Source organism: Cebus imitator, unplaced genomic scaffold, assembly GCF_001604975.1.
Source record: "Cebus imitator isolate Cc_AM_T3 unplaced genomic scaffold, Cebus_imitator-1.0 Scaffold16, whole genome shotgun sequence".
NCBI classification, from domain to species: Eukaryota; Metazoa; Chordata; class Mammalia; order Primates; family Cebidae; genus Cebus; species Cebus imitator.
The window spans coordinates 8,396,782-8,422,109 of NW_016107331.1; the positions used below are offsets into that span (position 1 = coordinate 8,396,782).

General features: G+C 38.5%; 1 pseudogene; it reads right to left on the reverse strand.

The window, feature by feature from the left end:
• Positions 1–21,729: 21,729 nt before the first annotated feature.
• LOC108288234 lies at positions 21,730–23,621 on the reverse strand (annotated as a pseudogene).
• Positions 23,622–25,328: the final 1,707 nt, after the last annotated feature.

The window sequence follows — 25,328 nt, forward strand, 5'->3', positions numbered from 1 at the left end:
CTATATGTCTATTTTTGTACCAGTACCATGGTGTTTTGATTACTGCAGCCTTGGGTATATTTTGAAGTCAGGTAGTATGATACTTGGCTTTTTTCTTTTTGCTTATTATTGCTTTGTCTATTCAGGCTCTTGTGTAGTTCCACATGAATATTAGGGTTGTTTTTTTCTAATTCTGTGAAGAATGACGCTGGGAGTTTGGCAGGAATATCACTGCATCTGTACATTGCTTTGGGAAATATGGCTATTTTAACAATATTGATTCTTCCTATTTATAAGGATGGAATGCTTTCCCATTTGCTTGTGTCATCTCTGATTTCTTTCAACAGTGTTTTGTAATTCCCATTGTAGAGATCGTTCACCTCCCTGGTTAGCTGTATTCCTAGATGTTTTATTCTTTTTGTGGCTATTGTGAATGGGATTACATTCTTGATTTGGCTCTCAGCTTAGATGCTATTGATGCACAGAAATGTTACTGATTTCTAAATGTTAATTTTGTACCCTGAAATGTTGCTGAAGTTGTTTGTCAGATCTAGGAGGCTTTGGACAGAGGCAATGAGGTTTTCTAGGTATGGAATCATATTGACTGCAGAGAAGGAGTTTTACTTCCTCTCTTCCCAATTAAATGCCTTTTATTTCTTTCTCTTGCCTGATTGCTCTGGCTAGGACCTCTAGTAATATGTTGAAGAGGAGTTCAGAGCGTGGGCATCCTTGTCTAATTTTCTTCCTCAAGTGGAATTCTTCCAGCTTTTGCCTAGTCAGTATAATGTTGGCTGTGGGTTTGTTATAGATGGCTCTTACTATTTGAAGATATACTTCTCTGATGCATAGTTTGTTGAGGGATTTTGCTATTAAGAAATATTGAATTTCATCAAAAACGTTTCTGCACCTATTGAGATGATTGTGTATTTTTGTTTTTAGTTCTATTTATGTGATAAACTACATGTATTCATTTGTGTATGTCAAACCAGCCTTTCAACCCAAGAATAAAATCTACTTGATTGTGATGGGTTACCTTTTTGATATGCTGTTAGATTTTTTTTTAACATTTTGTTGAGGATTTTTGCATCTATGTTCATCAGGGATATTGGCCTCAAGTTATCTTTTTTGTTGTTGTTGTGTCTTTATTAGGTTTCAGAGTCATAATGATGCTGACCTCATAAAATGAGTTAGGGAGCAACCTCTCCTCCATAATTTTTAGGAATGGTTTTAGTAGGTTTGGTACCAGCTCTTCTTTATACATCTGGTAGAATTCAGCTCTGAATCTGCCTGGTCCAGGGCTTTTTCTGGATGGTAGGTTATTTTTACTGATTCAATTTCAGAACTTAATATTGGTCTGTTCAGGATTTCAATTTCTTTCTGGTTCAATCTTGGGAAGTTGTGTTTCCAGAAATTTGTCCATTTCTTTTAGGATTTCTACTTTGTGTTTATATAAGTATTCATAACAATCTCTGTGGGTATTTTTTATTTCTGTGGAGTTGGTGGCAATGTTCCCTTTGTCCTAATTGTGTTTATTTGGATTTTCTCTCTTTTTTCTTTATTAGTGTAGCTAGTGTTCCATCAATTTTATGTATTATTTTGAAAATCAAATCAATCTTTTGTATGATTTCTTATGCCTTGATTTTTTTCAGTTCAACTCTGAGTTTGGCTATGTCTTTTCTTCTGCTAGCTTTGGTACTGCTTTGCTCTTGTTTTTAGAAAAATAAAGTATGATTCTAGATTGTACATTTGGGACCTTCCTAAATTTTTTATGTGAGTGTTTAGCACTGGAAACTTTCCTTTTAACACTGCTTTAGCTGTATCCCAGAGATTGACTGTGTTGTGTCTTTGTTTTTATTTGTTTCAAAGAATTTCTGGATTCCTGACTTAATTTCATTGTCTAACTAAAAGTCATTTAAGAATAGATTGTTTAATTTCCACCTAACCATATGATTTTGGGAGATTTTCTTTGTATTAATTTATCTGTTTGTTGTGCTGTGGTCCAAGAGTATAGTTAGTATGATTTTGTTTTCTTGGAATTTTTTTAGAATTGTTTTATGACCAAGCGTGTTGTCAGTTTTAGAGTATGTGCCATGTTTGGTGAGAAGAAAATATTCTATTTTTGTTGGGTGGGTGTTCTATAGGTGTCTGTTAGGTCCATTTGGCCAAGTGTCAAGTTTAGATCACAAATATCTTTGTTAATTTTCTGCCTCAATGATCTGTTTAATACTGTCAGTGGGAAGTTGAAGTCTACCTCTGTTATTGTGTGGTTACATAAGCCTCTTCATAGGTGTCTAAGAACTTGTTTTATGGATCTGAGTTCTCCACTGTTGAGTGCATATGTATTTAGTAAAGTTAAACCCTCATGTTGAATTCATTTATGATTACACAATGTTCTTTGCCCATTTTGATTATTGTTGGTTTAAAGTCTGTTTTGTCTGAAATAAGAATATTACCCCTTGCTCTTTTTGGTTTTTGTTGCCCTGATTGATCTTTCTCCATATATTTACTTTGACCCTGTGGGTGTCATTGCATGGGAGATGAGTCCTTGAAGACAGCAATAAGTTGGGTCTTGCCTCATTATCCATATCTTTTGGACATAGGCCCTGACAAAGACTCATGACAAAGACTCCAAAAGCAATTGTAACAAAAACAAAAATTGACAAAGTGAGTCCTAATTAAATCAGAGAGCTTCTGCAGAGCAAAAGAAACTATCAACAGAGTGAGCCGACGACCTACAGAGTGGGAGAAATAATTTTCAAACTATGGATCTGACAAAGGCCCAGTATCCAGAATCTACAAAGAACTGAAACAAATGAAGAAGCAAAACAAACAAACAAACAAAAAGCATTAAAAATGGGCAAAGGACATGAATAGACACTTTCGTGTAGCCAATAAGCATATGAAAATATGCTGAACATCACTAATCATTAGAAAAATGCAGATCAAAATCACAATAAGATATCATCTCACATCAATCAAGTTGACTATTATCAAAAAGTCAGAAAATAACTGATGCTGGCAATGTTGCAGAGAAAAAGGAATGCTTATACACCGCTGGTGGGAATGTAAATTAGTTCAGCCACTGTGGAAAGCAGTTTGGAGATTTCTCAGAGTACCCAGAACTACCATTCAACCCAGCAATCCCATTACTAAGCATATGCTCAAAAATATATATTTTTTTCTATCATAAAGACACATGCATGCATATGATCATCACAGCACTATTCACAATAGCAAAGACATGGAATCATCCTGGATGCCCATAAACAGTGGACTGGATAAAAATAATGTCATACATATGCATCATAGAGTACTATGCTGCCATCAAAAGGAATGAAGTCATTTCTTCCAGCACCATGGATAGAACTGGAGGCCATTATCCTATGCAAATTAACACACAAACAGAAAACTAAATATCACATGTTTTCTCCTGTAAATAGGAGCTAAACATTGAGTATTTATAAAAACAAAGAAGGGAACAATAGACATTATGGACTACTTGTGGGTAGAAGATGGGAGGAAGGTGATGATTAAAAAAAACTACCTATTGGGTACTATGCTCATTACCTGGGTGATGAAATAATCTATACATCAAATACTCAAGACATGAAATTTTCCCATGTTACAAACCTTCACATATACCGCCTGAACCTAAAATAAATGTTGGAAAAAATGAAAAAATCTTTAAAAATAAAAATATACTTGAGCAACTTTATACAAAATCAATTGAAACTGTTGTGTGGGTCTATTTCTGTACAATCTATTATATTTTATTGATTTATATGTCAATCCTCATATTAATACTACATTGTCTTTATTACTTTAGCTTTATAGTGAGTCTTGAAATAAGTGGTATAAATTCTTTTTTCAACTTGTTTTGGCAAATCTAGGCCCCTTGGATTTCAGCACAGATTTAAAATCAGCTTAGTATCTTATTTAAAAAAAAGAAGAAGACTGATGGAATTTGGTTGAGATGACATTAACTCTATAAATTAATTTGGGTAGTATTGATATCTTAACAATATTGATTCTCCAATCAGTGAACAGCATGTATCTCCCTATTTCATTAATTTTTTCTCATCAATATTTTGTGGCATTTGTTGGGTCAGAACATTTTAAGTTTTAGTAAATAACTATAGGCAGCTAATATAAATGCGTGTACTGAGATGTTCATCACAGTGTTTAAAACCAAAAAAAAAGTGAAACAATCCAAAAGTATAACTAGACAAAATTGTTTGGCAGTATTCAGTTCTTTAAATGCTTGTATTTTTCTAAAATAATTATCTTACAGAGGCAAGATATTACTTTCAGTGATATACTATTGCTCAAAATATTTTGGCAGCTCAGAATTTGTAAAACACACTTTTAAATAGTTTCCACTGGAGACAATTATGCTACTTTGCTGATGGGTTAGAATTGTGACAAAACCAATTGTCATTAAGAGTCAAAATTGACAAAGTAGGATGAAAGATCAATCTAGGTAAGCTACTTGGGTCAAAAGGACATAATTTTTGTACATAGTTTATAAACTGGCTTTTAAGGAAAATTTATTATAGATTTTAATATATTTGAACAGACCCTGCCACAGGTTGCCTGGAGCTTAGAAATATGTCATAAATAAATTGCTTCTTATTTGAAACAGTGTGCTGTATTTTTTAAAATTAGATTTTTTAAAAAAGTAAATCTGGATTTTATTTCCAACTCTGACAGCTTCTGCCCACATGGACCTGGTATAAGGCATTTAGCCCTTATAAGAACCACTTGTACTGACAGTGAAACTGTTATCTGGACCCCATCCTGCAAATTCTTATTTAATTGGTCTAAGGCAGATGATTCTCAGAAATTTAACTTTTTATTGTTCTTGTATTTTTGATGTTTTATGGCAGCAAGTTTATACACAGGGACTGGGGACTATTGGAATAAATAATCATTAGAATTCTTTCTAATTCTAACGTCTTATGATTCTGAAAAAGCAATGGAAAAAATAGAGATTCCACATCACTTCTAATCAGTTCCTAATTATCACATTTGCTGCTGATTAGAGTAAAAGGAGGATTCATTTCAAATTAAGAAATAATTATTGAAATAATAAAAATAAGAGTCCTTAATATACAATAGTTAGTGCAAGCAGCAATGAATAAAAGAGCATTTCATTGTCCCCTGCTCTAAAATTCTTAAGAATATTGACAATTTTCCACTCCTTCCTTTAGGGAAGAAGAAGAAAAAAAAAACAGATGAACTTATTCGGAATTCTATGTACTTTGCCCTTTAGAACTAGATGGTGTTACTGAAAGTAATATGGATCCCAGCACATTACAATATATAAATATCAGAACCTGAATATAAATGTGCAGTGCATCTTTGGCCTTTGGGATATTAAAATGCTTGATGAGCCATGGACACACATTAAGTTTTAAAAAAAGAAGAGAAAGATGGTCCCCCTATGTTATGTTATGAGCCCACAGGGAAAGAACAATGTCTTATTTGATGTCCACTATAGTACTTTGTTCAACAGCCATTCAATACAAAACACTGATAATATATATGATTATAAGTTAAGTAATGATGAAACTGGCACTTCAATGATAGTTAATAGGTATTTTACAGGGACATAGACATAACTTTCATACTGCACAGCATTTTATATATAAATATATTCATAAGTCTTTTTGTATCATTTATGTCATATAATTAACTCACATAATATGTAAAATGAACTTTATCTATATTTTATTTAATTTGAATTTATATATTCAATTCATATATAACCTCATTTACTCATACATTTGACGAACATATTTTTAGTACCTGCATAAACCACTTCCCTAGAACATTAAAAAAAAAAAAAAACTAAAACAGGCGAATAAAACCAAAAAAAATCTACCTTTTCCTTTTTTCCAGTCAAATCGTTTTTATTTTTCATATATATACATATATATGTATGTATATATATGTATGTATAAATATATATACACACATATATGTATATATGTGTGTATATATATATGTGTGTGTATATATATAATTGCACTTTAGGTTCTGGGGTATATGTGTAGAACATGCAGGATTGTTGCATAGGTACATAAATGGCAATGTGATTTGCTGCCTCAATCCCCATCACCTATATCTGGCATTTCTCCCCATGTTATCCTTCCCCAACTCCCCACCCACCCCATTGTGTGATGCTCCCCTCCCTGTGTCCATGTGTTCCCATTGTTCAACATCTGCCTATGAGTAAGAACATGTAGTGTTTGATTTCCTGTTCTAGTGTCAGTTTGCTAAGAATGATGGCTTCCAGATTCATCCATGTCCCTACAGAGGACATGAACTCACCATTTTTAATGGCTGCATAGTATTCCATGGTATATATGTGCCACATTTTCCTTGTTCAGTCTATCATCAAAGGGCATTTGGGTTGGTTCCTCATCTTTGCTATTGTAAACAGTGCTGCGATGAACATACGTGTGCATGTGTCTTTATAATAGAACACTTTATAATCCTGTGGATGGATATATACCCGGTAATGGGATTGCTGGGTCAAATGGAATTTCTGTTTCTAGGTCCTTGAGGAATTGCCACACTGTCTTCCACAATGGTTGAACTAATTTACACTCCCACCAGCAATGTAAAAATATTCCTATTTCTCCACATCCTCTCCAGCATCTGTTGTCTTCAGGTTTTTTAATGATTGCCATTCTAACTGGCGTGAGATGGTATCTCAATGTGGTTTTGATTTGCATTTTCTAATAACCAGTAATGATTAGCATTTTTTCATATGTTTGCTGACCTCATATATGTCTTCTTTTGAAAATTGTCTGTTCATATAATTTGCCTACTTTTGAATGGGTTTATTTTTTTTTTTCTTTTAAATCTGTTTTAATTCTTTGTAGATCCTGGATATTAGCCCTTTGTTAGATGGGTAGATTGCAAAAATTTTTTCCCATTCTGTTGGTTGCCGATTCACTCTAATGACAGTTTCTTTTGTTGTGCAGAAGTTGTGGAGTTTGATTAGGTCCCATTTGTCTATTTTGGCTTTTGTTGTCAATGCTTTTGGTGTTTTAGTCATGAAGTCCTTGCCTATGCCTATGTCCTGAATGATTTTGCCTGGATTTTCTTCTAGGGTTTTTATGGTGTTAGGTCTTATGTTTGTCTTTAATCCATCTGGAGTTAATTTTAGTGTAAGGTGTCAGGAAGGGGTCCAGATTCTGCTTTCTGCACATGGCTAGTGAGTTTTCCCAACACCATTTATTAAACAGGGAATCCCTTCCCCATTGCTTGTGTTTACAGGTTTGTCAAAGATCAGATGGTTGTAGATGTGTGGCATTGCCTCCGAGGCCTCTGTTCTCTTCCATTGGTCTTTATCTCTGTTTTGGTACCAGTACCATGCTGTTTTAATTACTGTAGCTTTGTAATATAGTTTGAAGTCAGGTAGTGTGATGCTTCCAGATTTGTTGTTTTTGCCTAGAATTGACTTGGCTATGTGGGCTCTCTTTTGTTTCTATACGAAGTTTAAGGTGGTTTTTTTCCAGTTCTGTGAAGAGGGTCATAGGTAGCTTGATAGTGATAGCATCGAATCTATAAATTTCTTTGGGCAGTGTGGCCATTTTCACAATATCAATTCTTGCTAACCACGAGCATGGAATGTTTTTCCATCTGTTTGTGTCCTCTCTTATTTCCTTGAGTGGGTGGTTTTTAGTTCTCCTTGAAGACGTCCTTTGCATCCTTTGTTAGTTGTATTCCTAGGTATTTTATTCTCTTCGTAGCAATTGTGAAAGGCAGTTTGTTCTTGGTTTGGCTCTCTTTAAGTCTGTTATTGGTGTATAGAATGCTTGTGATTTCTGCACATTGATTTTTGTATCCTGAGACTTTGCTGAAGTTGCTTATCAGTTTCAGGAGATTTTGGGCTGAGATGATGGGGTCTTCTAAATATATAATCATTTCATCTGCAAATAGAGACAATTTGACTTCCTCCTTTCCTAATTGAATACCCTTTATTTCTTTTTCTTGCCTGATTGCTCTGGCTAGAAGTTCCAATACTATATTAATAGGAGTGGTGAGAAAGGGCATCCTTGTCTAGTGCCAGATTTCAAAGGGAATGCTTCTACTTTTTGCCCATTCAATATGATATTTGCTGTGAGTTTGTCATAAATAGGTTTTATTATTTTGAGATACATTGCATTGATACTAGTTTATTGAGAGTTTTTAGCACAAAGGGCTGTTGAACTTGGTTGAAGGCTTCTCTGCATCTATTGAGATAATCATGTGGTTTTTGTCTTTGGTTCTGTTTATGTGGTGAATTACCTTTACAGACTTGTGTATGTTGAACCAGCCTTGCATCCCCAGGATGAAGCCTATTTGATCGTGATGGATAACCTTTTGATGTGCCCTTGCAATTGGTTTGCCAGTATTTTATTTAAGATTGTTGCATCTATGTTCATCATGGATATTGGCCTGAAGGTTTCTTTTCTTGTTGAGTCTATGCTGGGTTTTGATATCAGGATGATGCTGGTCTCATCAAATGATTTGGGAAGGATTCGCTCCTTTTGGATTCTTTGGAATAGTTTCAGAGGAGTGGTACCAGCTCCTCTTTGTATGTCTGGTAGAATTTAGCTGTGAATCCATCTGGATCTATTTTTTTTTTTTTTGATTGGTAGGCTATTAATTGCTGCCTCAACTTCAGCTGTTTTCATTGATATATTCAGGGTTTGACTTCTTCCTGGTTTAGACTTGGAAGGGTGAAAGTGTTCAGGAATTTATCCATTTCTTCCAGGTTTACTGGTTTATGTGCATAGAGTTGTTCGTAGTAATCTCTGATGGTGGTTTGTATTTCTGTGGAATCTGTGGTGATATCTCTTTTATCATTTTCTATTGCATCTATTTGATGCTTCTCCCTTTTCTGTTTTATTAAGCTGGCTAGTGGTCTATTTTGTTGCTCTTTTCAAAAAACCAGCTCCTGGATTTATTAATTTTTTGAAGGGTTTTTTGTGTCTCTATCTCCTTCAGTTTTGCTCTGATCTTAGTTATTTCTTGTATTCTGCTAGCATTTGAGTTTTTTGATCTTGCTCCTCTAGCTCTTTCAATTTTGGTGATAGCATGTCAATTTTAGATCTTTCCTTGTTTCTCATGTGGGCATTTATTGCTATAAATTTCCCTCTAAACGCTACTTTAAATGTGTCCCAGAGATTCTGGTATGTTGTGTCTTCATTCTTATTGGTTTTGAAGGACATCTTTATTTCTGCCTTCATTTCATTGTTTATCCAGTCAACATTCAAGAGCCAGTTGTTCAGTTTCCATGTAGTTGTGTGGCTCTGAGTTATTTTCTTAATCCTGAGTTCAAATTTGATTGCACTGTGGTCTAAGAGACTGCTATGATTTCTTTTCTTTTGCATTTGCTGGGGAGTGATTTGCTTCCAATTATATGGTCAGTTTTAGAGAAGGTGTGATGTGTTGCTGAGAAAAATGTATATTTTGTGGATTTCGAGTGGAGAGTTTTGTAAATGTCTATTAGGTTGGCTTGGTCCAGATCTGAGTTGAAGTCCTGGATATCCTTGTTAATTTTCTGTTTCATTGATCTGTCTAATATTGACAGTGGAGTGTTAAAGTCTCCCACAATTATTGTGTGGGAGTCTAAGTCTCTTTGTACGTCGTTAAGAACTTGCTTTATGTATCTGGGTGCTCCTGTATTGGGTGCATATATATTTAGGATTGTTAGCTCTTCTTGTTCCTTTTACCATCATGTAATGCCCTTGTCTCTTTTGATCTTTGTTGGTTTAACGTCTATTTTATCAGAGACTAGGATTGCAGCTCCTGCTTTTTTTCTGCTCTCCATTTGCTTGGTAAATCTTCCTCCATCCCTTTATTTTGAGCCTTTGTGTATCCTTGCACGTGAGATGTGTTTCCGAGATACAGCACAATGATGGGTCTTGACTTTTTATCCAGTTTGCCAGTGTGTCTTTTGATTGGGGTATTTAGCTCATTTACATTTAAGGTTAATATTGTTATGTGTGAATTTAATCCTGTCATTTTGATTCTAGCTGGTTGTTTTGCCCATTAGTTGACACAGTTTCTTCATTGTATCTATGCTCTTTAACATTTGGTACATTTTTGGGTGGCTGGTACTGGTTGTTCCTTCTAAGCTTCTTTCAGGAGCTCTTGTAGGGCAGGCCTGGTGGTGATGAAATCTCTGAGGAATTGCTTGTTCATAAAGAATTTTATTTCTTCTTTGCTTATGAAGCTTAGTTTGGCTGGAAATGAAATTCTGGGTTGAAAGTTCTTTTCTTTAATGATGTTGAATATTGGCCCCCACTCTCTTCTGGCTTGTAGGGTTTCTGCCAAGAGACCAGCTGTGAGTCTGATGGGCTTCCGTTTGTGGGTAATCCAACCTTTCTCTCTGGCTGCTCTTAGGATTTTTTCCTTCATTTCAACCCTCGTGCATCTGACAATTATGTGCCTTGGGGTTGCTCTTCTTCAGGAATATCTTTGTGGTGTTCTGTGTATTTCCTGGACTTGAACATTGGCCTGCCTTGCTAGGTTGGGGAAGTTTTCCTGAATAATATCCTGAAGAGTATTTTCCAGCTTGGATTCATTCTCTTCATCAAATGTAGATTAGGTCTTTTCACATACTCACATATTTCCTGGAGGCTTTGTTCATTTCTTTTTACTCTTTTTTCTCTAATCTTGCCTTCTCTTTTTATTTCATTGAGTTGATCTTCAATCTCTGATATGCTTTTTTCTGCTTGATCGATTCAGCTATTGAAATTTGTGTATGCTTCGTGAAGTTCTTGTGTTGTGTTTCTCAGCTCCACCAGTTCATTTATATTCTTCTCTAAGCTGTTTATTCTCATTAGCATTTCGTCAAACCTTTTTTCAAGGATCTTAGCTTCTTTGCATTGGGTTAGAACATGTTCTTTTAGCTCAGAGAATTTTGTTATTACCCACTTTCTGAAGCCTGTTTCTGTCAATTCATCAGACTCACTCTCCATCCAGCCTGTTCCCTTGCTGATGAGGAGTTGTAATCCCTTGGAGGAGGACAGGCATTCTGGTTTTGGGTGTTTTCATCCTTTTTGCGCTGGTTTCTTCCCATCTTTGTGGATTTACCTACCTGTCATCTTTGTAGCTGGTAACTTTCAGATGGGGTCTCTGAGTGGACATCCTTTCTGTTGATGATGAAGTTATGTCTTTCTGTTTCTTAGTTTTCCTTCTACCAGTCAGGCTCCTCTGCTGTAGGACTGCTGGAGGTCGACTCCAGATCCTGCTTGCCTGGGAATCACCTGTAGCAGTTGCAGAACAGTAAGGGTTGCTTCCAGTTTCTTCTTCTGTTATCTTTGTCCCAAAATGATACCTGCCAGATGTCAGCCTGAACTCTCCTTTATGAGGTGTCTCTTTGGATATATGGGGGGGGGGGTTGGGGAGCTGCTTGAGGATACAGTCTGTCCCTTATAGGAGCTCAAGTGCTGAGCTGTGAGCTCTGTTGTTCTATTCAGAGCTTCTGGGCAGGTATGTTTAAGTCTGCTGCAGCAGAACTCATAACTGCCTTTTTTTCCCTCATGCTCTGTCCTGGGAAGGTGAGGCTTTATTGATAAGTTCCCGACATGCTGCTGCCTTTTTTCAGAGATGCCCTTCCCAGTGAGGTGGTATCCTAGTCACAGTCTGCCAGCAGAGGTGTTGCTGAGCTACCATGGGCTCTGCTTAGCTGCTATGTGAACTTCCTTGTGGTTTTGTTTATAGAGGTATAGTTAGAACTGCCTCAGTAATGGCAGTCTGCCTCAGTAATGGTGGACAGCCTCAGTAATTGTGGACTGCCTTGGTAATGGCAGACTGCCTTGGTAGTGATGGACTGCCTTGGTAATGGCGGATACCCTTCCTCTCACAGAGCTAGACCTTCCTGGGTCCAACTGTGCTTGCTGTGAAACTCTCAGTCAAGAGCATTTCAGATTGCTGGTCTTTGTAAGAGTGGAACTCGTCAAGCCAGATCTCCTGGCTCCCTGTTTCAGCCCCCTTTTTCTCAGTTGAATGGGCAACTCTGTCTCCCAGGTGTTCCGGGTGCCAGTTGAAACTGCTGCCCAGATTTGTGTGAGTTTTTGTATGGAGACCCACTTCACCAGCTGAAACAGCCCTGTTGGAGACTTGTGGTACTTTTTCACCCAGGATTCTCCTGGTCTGTGGGCAGTAAAACCTCATTTGGAAATGTGGTTTTCACTCACCCTCTGTGTTCTCGCTGGGAACTGAAGTCCAGTGCTGTTCCTATTCAGCCATCTTGGATCATCTTCTATCCTATTCTTGGAAATTGTCCCTACTTCTTTTTTCTTTTCTTTTTAATCATCCTAAATATTTTTACCAAGTGCGTCTCCTATTCTTGGGCATGTTGGTCATTTTTTTCCTAAGCCGAGAAACCTCTCTTTCCCTGGGACACAATGCGTGACTTTCAGTATCGTGACAGTAACCATCATATTTCCTGAAATAATGGCATTATTTTTTGTTAGACCTAACTTCTTTGATCTTCAAGACAGTTCCCAAGGACATTTTGTTCTTGCCTTGCTGCTAAACTTCTCATACCTTAGCATTTTATCATGGACAGCTTGATTTTCCCATATTCTTCATTCCTTTCATTGATGGCTCACCTGTCTCAAGAAAACTTCAACTTGGAAAAGCAAGTGCAGTCAACACCCCTGCCATTACCCTTTCTATTCTCACAGACTTAGTGTAGCATGTAATCTTCTGTTACTGTAATGACATGGATATGAACTGGCTTATTATTAGATTGAGAACTTACTTTGTATAGGACATTGTCAGAATTAGAGGATGCCAAGAGGTAAAATATAATTTTTTCCAAGATTGTAAATCTATTTGAGAAGTTAAGTGGATACAACATTGTAAAACACATGCTAAGTCCAAATTAGTAGAATAGACTTAAATATGTAGTAGAATCAACATATGCATACTACACGGCACTCACTGTCCACACACACATACATCTTTTTAGCTGATTTTATCATGTTCTGGTGCTTCTTTTTGTTTACTTGATGGACATCTCACTTTGTTGCCCAGGCTGGAGTACAGTGGTATGATTACAGCTCAAATGATTCCCTCACCTCAGTCTCTCAAGTAGCTAGGATTACAGGTGTGTGCCACCATTATTTTTTTTTTTGATTTTTTGTAGATACAAACTCTCACTATGTCCCCCAGATGAGGCTTATATTTTATTCAGTAGAAAACTTATTGTTTTAAAATTTAAAAATTTCTTGTCAATTCAATTGTGTTTTATGATTGATTGCTAGACAAAGAGAGGGGTGCATTACAATGGAAATGGATAGTCTTTTCTTCTCCTCCTTGCTTTCCCAAGGGTTGTCTGTCTGGTCAAAGGAAGTTTTTAAATTCTATGGCAGCAGGAGAGGGCTTCAAGTATTTTCATGCAACCTTCACTGTCAGTTCTCTCTGACCGATAGCTGAGCTCATAGATTCTGATTTAGAGGAGTTGGCCCAAGGTTAGAGCAATGTTGCTCTGAAGTGGGATATGCCCAACCATTGTTTTGGAGAGTTGTGCCAATTTTGCTGCTGACCAGGCCCCCACCTTGGTTCTTGATGACAACCCTGACACCATCAATGTCTTCCTCTCATCCCCTGCTTTAAGTACTTCCTTTGAGATTTCTAGAGGTCCTTCCATCTCAAGGTGATGACACCTTGGTTTGTAGGCACACTGACTCAGTATGATATATGTTTTGTATGTCTTCAGTGTCACAAAGGAAATTCTGGATAGCAGTGACAGCTTACGTAGACCACAGAAGACTGAGAGAGAGAGAAAGAGGAAAGGGAAAGGGGAGGCTCACTAGGAAGAACTGCAAGTAGTTAGGTTTGATTATTGTGGAGTTGGAGCAAGTTACAAGGCATGAGCTTTGGAGAGACATCATAAACAGCTCTGTAAGCCTTGCTAGCAAGTTTAGAATTTATTCTAAATACCATTATTTTCAACAAAAATTCATACCCATTCCCAGGGTCAGAAGGGAAATTAAAGTTCAGGGGTAACAACTGTGGATTATTAGTGGTAAAATTAGAGACCACAGGCTTAAGTGACAAGGAAAGGGAGATCTCTTGCTCCAGGAGGACAAGACCAAGTCAGCATTATGCAGCACTGTATCATTACTATCCGAAGTATAGATTTTTAAAAACACTTATTGAATAAATGAATATAATTAATGAAGTAATAAAATTCCATCAAAATTCCTAAAGAGATGGTTTTAGCAGGCTTTCTTTGGGAACTTCCATTCTAAATTCAGAGACACAGTGAACTTTTTTGGAATATGAATACATTCAACTTAACTTATACTAAAGAGTTATGCCATTTCTACTGCAAAAAAAAATCCCATCCTGTAATATTTCAGGTTATCTGAATAAGAGCCTGAATAGTTGCAGCACTACAGACAGGAGGCTTTATTCTGCTTGTAGTTTCAGTCCTTTGGGAGACCCTTGGAATTGTTTGCTCTCAGCATTCATAACCTGCTGAAGCCACTTCAGAATATAGCTGCCCTGGTCAATGATGAAAGCAGTTCCTTTCATCTTAAAGTATCATTTTAATTGTGCAGCAGGTGGAGCTTTGTAAAACAAGAGTGTGCAGAGAAGTCTCCACACTGCCCATTAAGTTGGGTTATCTTTAGCATCATCAGTTTGCATGCTGAGGAATTTCAGGTGGAAGCAACCTTATGAGACACTTCAGTTATTTTAGTAACAAAATGCATAGAGTCATTAATTTCATTTGGAGCTATTTTGAGACTTAATCATTAAATTTAAAATATTTTTTCTAATCTAGAGAAAATGCTGAATTTCAGTATCATCATATACTCACTAGGGCATCTGAGTCATGGTACTGAAGATGTGAAATTATAAATTGCTCCCAAAATATGTAGAATTCTCCTTTCAGCTTCTAAGTGCCTGGTATTTTATAAACATAATTTCATTTCATTGTTGCAACAACCTACATAGTAGCTATTGATAACTCCATTTTACAAGTAAGAAAGACAAGGAGACAGCCTCAGAAAGCATAAATTCCCTATTCAAAGACATTCTTTTAAAAAGCTGGGAAGGTCTGTCTGACTCCGAAGTCTTTGGCCTACCTGCAGCAGCCTCTAGGCAGACCCTCAGGGTCACTGATTTGGCAGGTCCACTCTCCTGGAGAATTCACAAAATGCCTCATTATTGCTCATTTATTATTATGAACACTGCTGTTTCTCTGCTCTGAACATTATGCCCATTTTTCCATTCTGTTACGTAGATGTGAGTATAAAAATGCTTTGGGAATGGGGGAAATGTACTAGTACTAGAATGGAGTTCCTTTTCCTTATGGCAGGAGAGAAAGAATTATTTTGGGGTGCAATATTGCATTCAAATAATTTTCTTAACAATTCAACATACTTCTGGTGTTCACCTCAGACTGAAAAGTCTGACTCAAGTGGCAAGTGTTGAGATTTTTGTTGTGCCTGTCTTTTTGTCAAAGTGATTCACCAAGACAAGTTGATGTTCTCCAAGCTTTTAAAAGTTATTGCCTTTTTAAAATTAAAAAACCCCACTAATGTGCAGAGGGTACAATTAATTAAACAAAATAGGATCAGATTTAAAGCGAAGGAAATAGGAAATAAAGCACAAAGCAAAATGTCACTCTTTAGAGTTGAAATTGTCAGCTTCACTAAATGGTCTCTGCTGTTGAACTTCCCACAAAAGGCATTTCGATATGTGGAGGCCAAGGACCCTCCAAATAAAATACTCTGAAGGGTCTTTTCTGTGCAGATGGTCTGTCGTTTACTTTGAGAAAGTCTTCTGAGTGTGGTTATCTTGGGATATTTTCTATCTTAGTTACAGACCATATATTTGTTCAGGAATAAAAGAAAAACACTTAAGCTGAATGGATATTTACTGTAAAGAATCAGGGATGGGCTATAGAGCCTGAAATGATTCTGACTAGGAGAGAAACAGAACATTCTTTAGGAACCAAAGCTCTCCCTCCTCTTCTCTTTTGTTTATTTTTCAGATGGGTCAAATAGAGTTATTGGAGGACTGTCTTTAAGTAACCTTCCAGTTCAGAAGTTTGTTAAACTCATTGGATTTCCCGCAATCCATTTCTAAATGCCCAGGTAAAGGAATTGGATTGGCCCACCCTAGTTCAATCAGCTGTGGGTAGGTGGGCAGGGCCAGGAACCCGTCACTCAGAGAAGCAGCATGAGCGTGTCAGCTTTGGGATGTCAGAAAACCTGCCAAAGAGCCTCAGGGCTCTTCCTCCTCTCAGCAGGCAGAGTACATCAAGTTAATTTCCTCAGGAGTGCATTCTGATTAGAATATGCTATAATTAATTTCTGATGCCTGGAGAGACTGGATTAACTATCATGTTTATCCAAATCTCTTACAACCATTACGTAGCAAAAAAAAAAAAATCTTTTGGGTTAGTACTTCAAAAGATACACAAAACCCTTCAATCCACTCACCACCGCACCACTCATACACCATATCCCCATCCTCCTTCCTGTCTGCCACTTCCCCTCCATCAGAGATAACTGTAAACACAAAGAACATGCTATTGGCCCAATAGCAAAGAGAATAATACTACCTTCCCCTAACTTTATGCAAAAGGATGTTGTTGACAATGACTATATTACGTACTATTTGTTGAGTAATTTGAGTTTCTCAGACAGTCACTGTATAAATACAAGATACTATTACTATTACTACCATGTTTAATATTTGTTTAATAGTAGGAAAGTTTTTTACAGTCTTGGCTGTAAACTACAGCTATAAATTTTTCCCATAGTCTTTAAGGCTGTTCCAGAGGCTTTGAACAATGATACTAAAGTAACAGTTCAAGCACATCACCGTGCCTAATGAATAACAGCGCTCTTGATTAATGGTACTTGTTCAACATCACACTGACAGAAGTATGAAGTGTAAAAAAAATGGAGTTTCTGCCTACTGTGATTTTTTTTCTCCATTTTTTTTTAAAGAAAACAGGCATCATCAGAGCTGAATTTTTTTACAGCTGGAAGTTTTTTTTATTACCTATTCATCTATTCAACTACTGCTGTATTTTTTTATTTGACAAGTACTGTGCTTTTGTCTCATGCTGGTGCTTGCTATCATTATATAGCGTCACTCAAGAAATCTGCTATAGGATCTGCTAAGCATCTCTGCAATCAGAAAGCCCTCTACTAGCCTAGCACTAGACCTCTGCCCGGGGTAGAAAAAAAGAGAGGTTGGGGGAGGGAAGGAGGATGAACTTTGCTGAAAGGTACACACTGGTCACAGCTGACAAGAAACAACCAGGTGCTGAGAATATCTATCATGAAGCCATTGGTGAATTGCAGGTGACTAGAGGCATGCTTCACGGTGCTGTTATCAGAGTTTATGTATTTTACTAACCTTATTTCATTGGGTTGAAGCTATAAGTTTTATGAGCCCCCCAATCCTATACTAGTTGGAAATAAATTCCTCCTCAGCTATATATCAGAGAATGACACTGGTTGTTGGCCCATCTCTCTGGGCAAATTCACTGCCTGTATTTCTTCTTTCTCTTTTGTCCCGGGGCTAGGGTGCAGTGCAGGGTTGTTTCTGTATGACATGACATGCCATGAAGGAAATGCCTTGCAGTTCAAGGTGAGGGAGGCAGGGCAACCTGAGTACCAGCTTTAGCCTCCTGTTACAACCCTATCTTGTAAATTGTTCAGTCTCATGGCGACTTGAATGGTTAGCAATGTTGTCAGCTATCTCTGCACGCCAGCTTTTCTCTCCTGGCAGGAACATCTGGAACCCAGACTTCACAAACAGTAATAATAACCCTCCTTTAGCTTTCCCATTTTTGCAGTTGTTATTATGTCATCATGGTAAATGCCCATAATTGACCCCCACAATGAAATGTTGCCAACATTCATATGAATAGCAACTGCAATCTCACAGGCTAGCAGGCATGTGCTTTGCAAATAAAAATTTTGCTGAATAGCTGAAATCTCAGGTTCGTTTGGGGACCTGAGTACTTCTGAATTATAAAGAAAAATGATTTGTTTCTGAAACAGAGCAGTGCTGCATATAGGAACCGAAACAGGAGATCAGGGGTAAGTAAGTATTAGAAGGGTATTTCCAGGATTTGCAAGAGCCCTTATGTCTTTGGGGGCTGATTTAGATATGGAGTGATGAGTCATGAGATGCCACCTGAGCACAGAGTTCTTGTAATTGTATTTCTCACCTAAAGGGCGCACAAAATACACACACACTCACACATTCACGTACACAAAGTTCTGGCTTCACTGCCATCCCAAAGTTAGCATATACCTTTCCAGACATTTTCCAGAGCTAGCGTGCAATGAAGACATAACAAAAGAGTGAAAAATGAAATGACAGGCTGAGTGGGGTGGCTCACCTGTAATCCCAGCACTTTGGGAGGTGGAGGTGGGCAGATCACTTGAGGTTGGGAGTTCGAGATCAGCGTGACCAACATGGAGAAACCCTATCTCTACTAAAAGTACAAAATTAACAGGGCATGGTGGTGCATGCCTGTACTCCCAGCTACTTGGGAGGCTGAGGCAGAAGAACCGTTTGAACCTGGGTGGCAAAGATTGCAGTGAGCTGAGATTATGGCACTGCACTCCAGCCTGGGCAACAAAAAAAAAACTCCGTCTCAAAAAAAAAAAAAAAAAAAAAGAAAGAAATTATAATGCAAAAATTCACATCAGTACTCTGGCTCTAAGTGTACATTTTAACATTGTGCTCAGGAGGCAATTTCAGTTAAATTAGTATTGATGATTTTTGATTGATTTGGTTGAGAAACCAGGACCAATTCAAGATGTTTGTTTCAATAAATGAATGAATGGGTGAATGAATGAATGAAATATATTTTCTTCTATTTCTTGAGGAATCTATTTTATCACAAAATGCGGTTTTTATTATAACTTTTTTTCAAACTAGGCTTGTTACCCTAAAATAAAACACAATCTAACACAGAAGGCAGGGATCTTGAAATTAGCTTTACATAGATTTATATAATCTAAATAAACCTTCTTGATTCAGTCATTATTATCCTGATCTAGTTAAAATCACTCGCACAGGATTTGAAACCTGCTCAAAGTCTTCTCTTAATCTCCCTTCATGTTTCAGAAACAAGCTTCTCTCCAGTTCTGTCCTGTGCTTAATGAGAGAGCCTTTGGGAAGAATAACCAACAATCCCAGATCATTGTTGGCATAGAAATTAAGGGAGATCAGAAATGTCTCATCATATAAAGAAAATAATGGAAATTATTCAGCTAATGATTCTCAAATTATAGGGAAATTGAGAAAGAATCTTGCCTAAAACGTCACTAGCATTTTTGATAAACTATTTACAAGAGTAGGTTTCTTGTGGCACAAAGAGGGATGTCTCCAGGATGACTTAAAACAACTACTTCCACCTTTCTGAAACTTCTCCTTATCTCCTGTTTTGCCTATTGACCAGTGGCTCCATCTGGTCAATGGCCCCTCAGGATGGGTCAAAGCCCCACAGTATTTGCCACTCCTTCCCTATCCTCCACCCAACCATGTAATTATATTTGCTCCCTTAGTCCTAGCTCTCTCAATACAATCAAAATTCCCCATTATATCAGTGTGGCAAACCTAGCTATTACCAGAAAGCTCATTAGATGTATGCTTTTTTTTTCCACTGGGTTGTGGATAGCTGTAATTCTTCTAATAAAGATTTTTAATTTTATAAAGGGATTTATTAACCCAGTTGAATCTCTTACTTGTTAAAAGAATGATCAGAGATATTTTGTTTAGGGAGGACTTGTCAACAGGACATTCCCCTGATTCTACTCTAGCATGCTAAAGTCAGCAACTTGATACCCTATATCTGAAAAGTTCTCTGACTTGGATTGAATTTCAAAGTCCAAATTAAAGTATCTTAATCTTCTTTTCAGGTTTATTCCAAGGCTAGCTAAAAACAAACTAAGAATAAAGGCAGAAGCATATAACTTTTTCTAAATTGCCTTTATTGTTTTACTCTTTCTTTTCTTATTTCTACCAGAACAGAAAGGAGCTGGGAAAGGAGAGGCTAAAGGGCAGACAGCTACTGATTGTTGATCATGCAAGGCCTGGAGTGTATCCAGCTGGACTGGTCGTCGTTGTGAGTCATGGAGGTGCTCTTCATAGAATTTGCAAGTAGAGAGGTGTATGTAAAGGCACTTTTGTTTATACTGAATTTTTGAAGTTTGTGGGTTCTACTATTGACTCAGTTTTATATATTTTGACCAGGGAAGTCTTTAACCAGCAACATGAGATTTTAGTGGGGACACAGCCAAACCATACCATTCTATGCCAGTTCCTCTCAAATGTCATGTCCTCACATTTGAAAACCAATCATACCTTTCCAACAGTCCTGCAAAGTCTTAATTCATTTCAGCATTAACTCAAAAGTCCATAGTCCAAAGTTTCATCTGAGACAAGGCAAGCTCATAGGCTTTTGCCTATGAGCCTGTAGAATCAAAAGCAAGTTAGTTACTTCCTAGATATGATGGAGGTACAGGCATTGTGTAAATACAGCCATTCCAAATGGGAGAAATTGGCCAAAAGAAAGAGGCTCCATGCAAGTCTGAAATCTAGCAGGGCAGTCAAATCTTATAGCTCCAAAATGATCTCCTTTGACTCCATATCTCACATCCAGGTCATCACGCTGATGCAAGAGGCTAGTTCTCATGGCCTTGGGCAGCTCTGTTCCTGTAGCTTTGCAGGGTACAGCCTCCCTCCCAGCTGCTTTGACAAGCTGGTGTCGCATGCCTGTGGCTTTTCCAGGTGCAGGGTGCAAGCTATTGGTGAATCTACCATTCTGGGGTGTGGAGGATGGGAGCCCTCTTCTCATAGCTCCACTAGGCAGTAACCCAGTAGGGACTTGGTGTGGGACATCTGACTTCACATTTCTCTTCCTCACTGCCTTAGCAGAGGCTTTCCATGAGAGACCTGCTTCTGCAGCAAACTTCTGCATGGACATTTCGGCATTTCCATACATCATCTGAAATCTAGGCAGAGGTTCCCAAACTCCAATTCTTGACTTCTGTGCACTGGCAGCCTCAACACCATGTGGAAGCTGCCAAGGCTTGAGGCTTGCACCTTCTGAAGCCCTAGCCTGAGGTATATGTTGGCCCCTTCAGCCATGGCTGGAGTGACTGGGACAGAGGGCACCAAGTAAGTCCCTATACCGCACACAGCATGGGGACCATGGGCCTGGCCCACAAAACCACTTTTTCCTTCTAGGTCGGTGGGCCTGTGATGGGAGGAGATGCCATGAAGGCCTCTGTCTTTTTTTTTTTTTTTTTTTTTTTTTTTTTTAGGGACTTTATGTATTAAAGAAAAGTCATTTGTGAGTGACTAGTTAAATTAGCATGCTTAACATTAACACTCTGAGTTGAAACCGGTCTCCGTTAAATAACACGTGGACTCTCCAAGCAAATGTCTAGAGGGCAGTTCAAGTAGCAACTCAAGAGCCCAGAGGAGCACGGGAGGAAGCCATTACTCCACTTCCTGGGGCCACAACCACTTTTTTGTAAACACCTGTCAGATGCTAAAAATACGGCCTTACGCACTACCATCACCGACGTTTATAAGCAATCAGATCAAAGAGCAGGAGCAGCCACAGCGCCTCCAACAGTCCAGGGCTGAGGAGCTGAAGTGAGTTTCCTGGCGAGGTCCGCTCTGTCCGGTCTTGGGCTGCGCTGGGCGCTGCTGTGGCCAGACAGCCGAGTGGAGCAGCGCCACCTACATGAGATTTCGCGTCTGGGAGATTCTAGAGATCTGCAGCATGACGGACCCGTTTCTGGATCATTCACCCACTGGGTGCTGTTCAACGGGTTCTCCAGCAGGTCTTCAAATGCCAGGAATGTTTTCGGGTTGGGTCAGGCCCAGCTGTACCACTGGGTTATCCAGGATGGCCTGAGAGGACTGTCGGGTCGATGCCCTTGTCCAGCTCCTCTGGGGAGGGCTTCTGGTCCCCCAGCAGCCACTGACACGCAGCGTTCTGCTGGTTGTTGTTCACTCTGAGGGAGTATATCACCTCCTCGTCGAACCCCATCTCCATCAGGGAAATGACGGCCCAAGCATCGGCGGAAACTCCCTTTTCCTCCAGATCCTCTTGAAGATTTCCGTTAGCTCATCTCTGGCCTCCTCGGCGGTGGTGCTGGCTCCTGCGGCAGCCTTGGAGATGGCTGCTGCGGCTGCTGAAGCCCCCTGAGCCCCTGGGGGAGCTTGGCCTGGAAGAGGCGTGTCTGTGGTTGGATCTTCTCCGAGTTCTATTAGCCACTCCATGGCCTGAGGCACCGACATGGGGTTCAGCTGAAGGGCCCTGATGGCCCTGGTCTCGGGAAAGCCCATATCCGTGAGCTGCCACAGGGCAGCCTCATCCACACGCTCATCCTCCTTCTCGTCCAGCATAGCATTCGCCTTCTTAAACAATTCCACCGCATCAGGGTCCAGTGCTAACAGCTTCTGCGCCACCTCGATGAAAGACACCAGTATCTTCCAGAGTTCTGTCTGGAAGTCTTTCATGTTGGTCTGGACCACAGCCCAGTCCATGTTGTGGGAGGGCAGGTTGGCAGTGACCTGGAGGATGGCATCTTTATCTCAGCCATCTTGGTAAGTGGTGCTGAAGCACCTTTTTTATCAATAATAGGACATCTTGGTCCTGGATGTCATGCCAAGACAAGGTATCCCATTGTCTTGGGGATTAACACTGTGTTCCTTGTTAGTTATGCAAATTTCTACAGCCAGCTTGAATTTCTTCTCAGAAAATAGGATTTTCTTTTATATTGCATTCTTGAGCTGCACATTTTCTAAACTTGTATGCTCTGCTTCACTTATAAAACTGAATGCCTTTAACAGCACCCAAGTTAACTCTTGAATGCTTTGCTGCTTAGAAATTTCTCCCACCAGTTACTCTAAATCATCTCTCTCAGGTGCAAAGCTTACAAATCTGTAGGGAGGGGCAAAATGCTCCCAGTCTCTTTGCTAAATTATAACAAGTAACTTTTGCTCCAGTTCCAAAAAAGTTCCATATCTCCATTTGAGACCACCTCAGTCTGGATTTCATTGTCCATATCACTATCAGGCTTTTGGTCAAAGTCATTAAACAAGTCCTTAGGGAGTTCCAAACTTTCCCACATTTTCTTGTCTTCTTCTGAGCCCTCCAAACTGCTCCAACCCCTGCCTGTTACCCAGCTCCAGAGTCACTTCCACATTTTGGGGTATCAACAGCAGTGTCCCACTCTCCTGGTACCAATTTACTGTATTAGTCCATTGTCACGCTGCTGATAAAGACATACCAGAGATTGGGCAGTTTACAAATGAAAGAGGTTTATTGGATTCTAATTCCACATGGCTGGGAGGCCTCACAATCACAGTGGAAGGCGAAAGGCATGTCTCACATGGTGGCAGACAAGAGAAGAGAGGTTGTGCAGAGAAACTCCCATTTTTAAAACCATCAGATCTTGTGAGACTTATTCACTATCACCAGAACAGCATGAGAAAGTCCTGCCGCCATGATTCAATTATTTCTCATCAGGTGCCTCCCACAACATATGGGAATTCAAGATGAGATTTGAATGGGGATTAACCAAACCATATCACTCACCATCTGCATTCATTGCTCTCCCCATATTTGTTCTGGATGCATGTGTCTTATGGCATACTTAAACTTCTCTCTCTTACAGGCATTTCGGTTACCCTTGAGTGGGACAGGCTGGGTTTTTAATATATAACGTGATGAATCCTTACTGATTCTGGTAGATTATGTTGAATATTGTTTGAAGATAAAGAGATAGAATTTATTAGTGGATTGCATTTGGGATGTGAGAAAAAATAATCAAAGATGATTATAAGGGTTCTAAGCTGAAAGGGGAAAGGATAGATGGGGAAGACTTGGAAAAGCAGAAGTGAAAGGGGACGGTCAGTTGTCCAGTCTTGGAAAATTACCTTAGATCTTTCAATGTCACAATAAACTGAGCCCTTGATTCAACTGCCCAGGTACATTTTCAACTCTCCAGCAAAAGGGATTTGATACAACGATATTCAACATAGTAATAATAGTAGCTAACTCTTACAGATTATTTATGAAGTTCCAGGCACTATTTTAGACACTTAAGTAAGTTCCCAGCTGGAACATATAGAAGTGCCAATCTTCCTAGGTTTCAGCTAATGAGATATAAGTGGAGATGATGTGTATAAATTCTGGATCATTGCTAACTTGAAGCCAAATTGGCTGTCCTGAATTTTGGCTCTTATTTCCATGAATAAGACTGTTTCTAAGCCAATAATGCAAATCTCAACTTTGCAAATTATGATGGAGGCGCATGATGAAAGGATTCCACCATCCTAAAAGGTTACAGAGAAAATATACACCACCATTCTAGACTAGCCTGTCATATTAGATATAACTAAACATCTAATTGTTCAAGGTAGTTTGGTCTCCTTTTTAATAGAAATACAACAATTTATGCTAATTAATAAATGCAGTTTTCTGAGGTAAAATGATAGTAACATTAGCCAGGCACAAGTAGATTTTACATTTTTATAGACTTTTTAAAATAATTATAAGAGAGTAAATTCCTATATTAAATCTGGGCAGCTGTTTTCCAGTCAGAACCTCACTCCATTCCCCTGCCCTCACTCCCACCCAAGCTGTTAAGAACGGTGATATTCAAGACCTGGTAAATGATCAGATGTACACATTATGTTTCCAACACATTTAATTATTATCACTATTAAGCACCGTTTTATTATTGAATTTCTAGAGCAAAGCCATATTTCCCAAATTTTCCACTAATTCTCAATATCTTGCCCCAACTATGGAAAGTAAACCAGAGTTTTCTACTCAGCTCTTATATCATTCACCAAAAGGGTATGGAAATTTTTGCTTCATTAGACGCTTTAAGCTTTCTCTTTGTTCCTCCTGTTCTGTGCTCCAAAGAACAACCTGTAATAATTTGCTCCCACTTCACAACCAAAAATAAAATCTTCTTTTAAAATGAAATGCTTTAATTTCAACTATGATAATGCCAAATTTGGCACAAACTATGATAAATTAACTATTTAAACCTCAAAATCTCCACAAGATATTAGATTAAAAAGCCTGTTTAAAATTCAGAAAACATTCTTCTGAGGAAAACATTCGTGTAGTTAAAAGGACTCTAACAATGAGGGACCTATATTCAACTTTTTCCATTTCTTCTGTTACCATCACTAGCCAATACCTAATTGCTATACTCCAACTGTAAGAAATTAGTCTATCCATGACTTTTACAACTCTTCTTGTAAGCATCATTCATTTAGAATTTAGCTTGTCATTAGTATTATAGTTATTTATC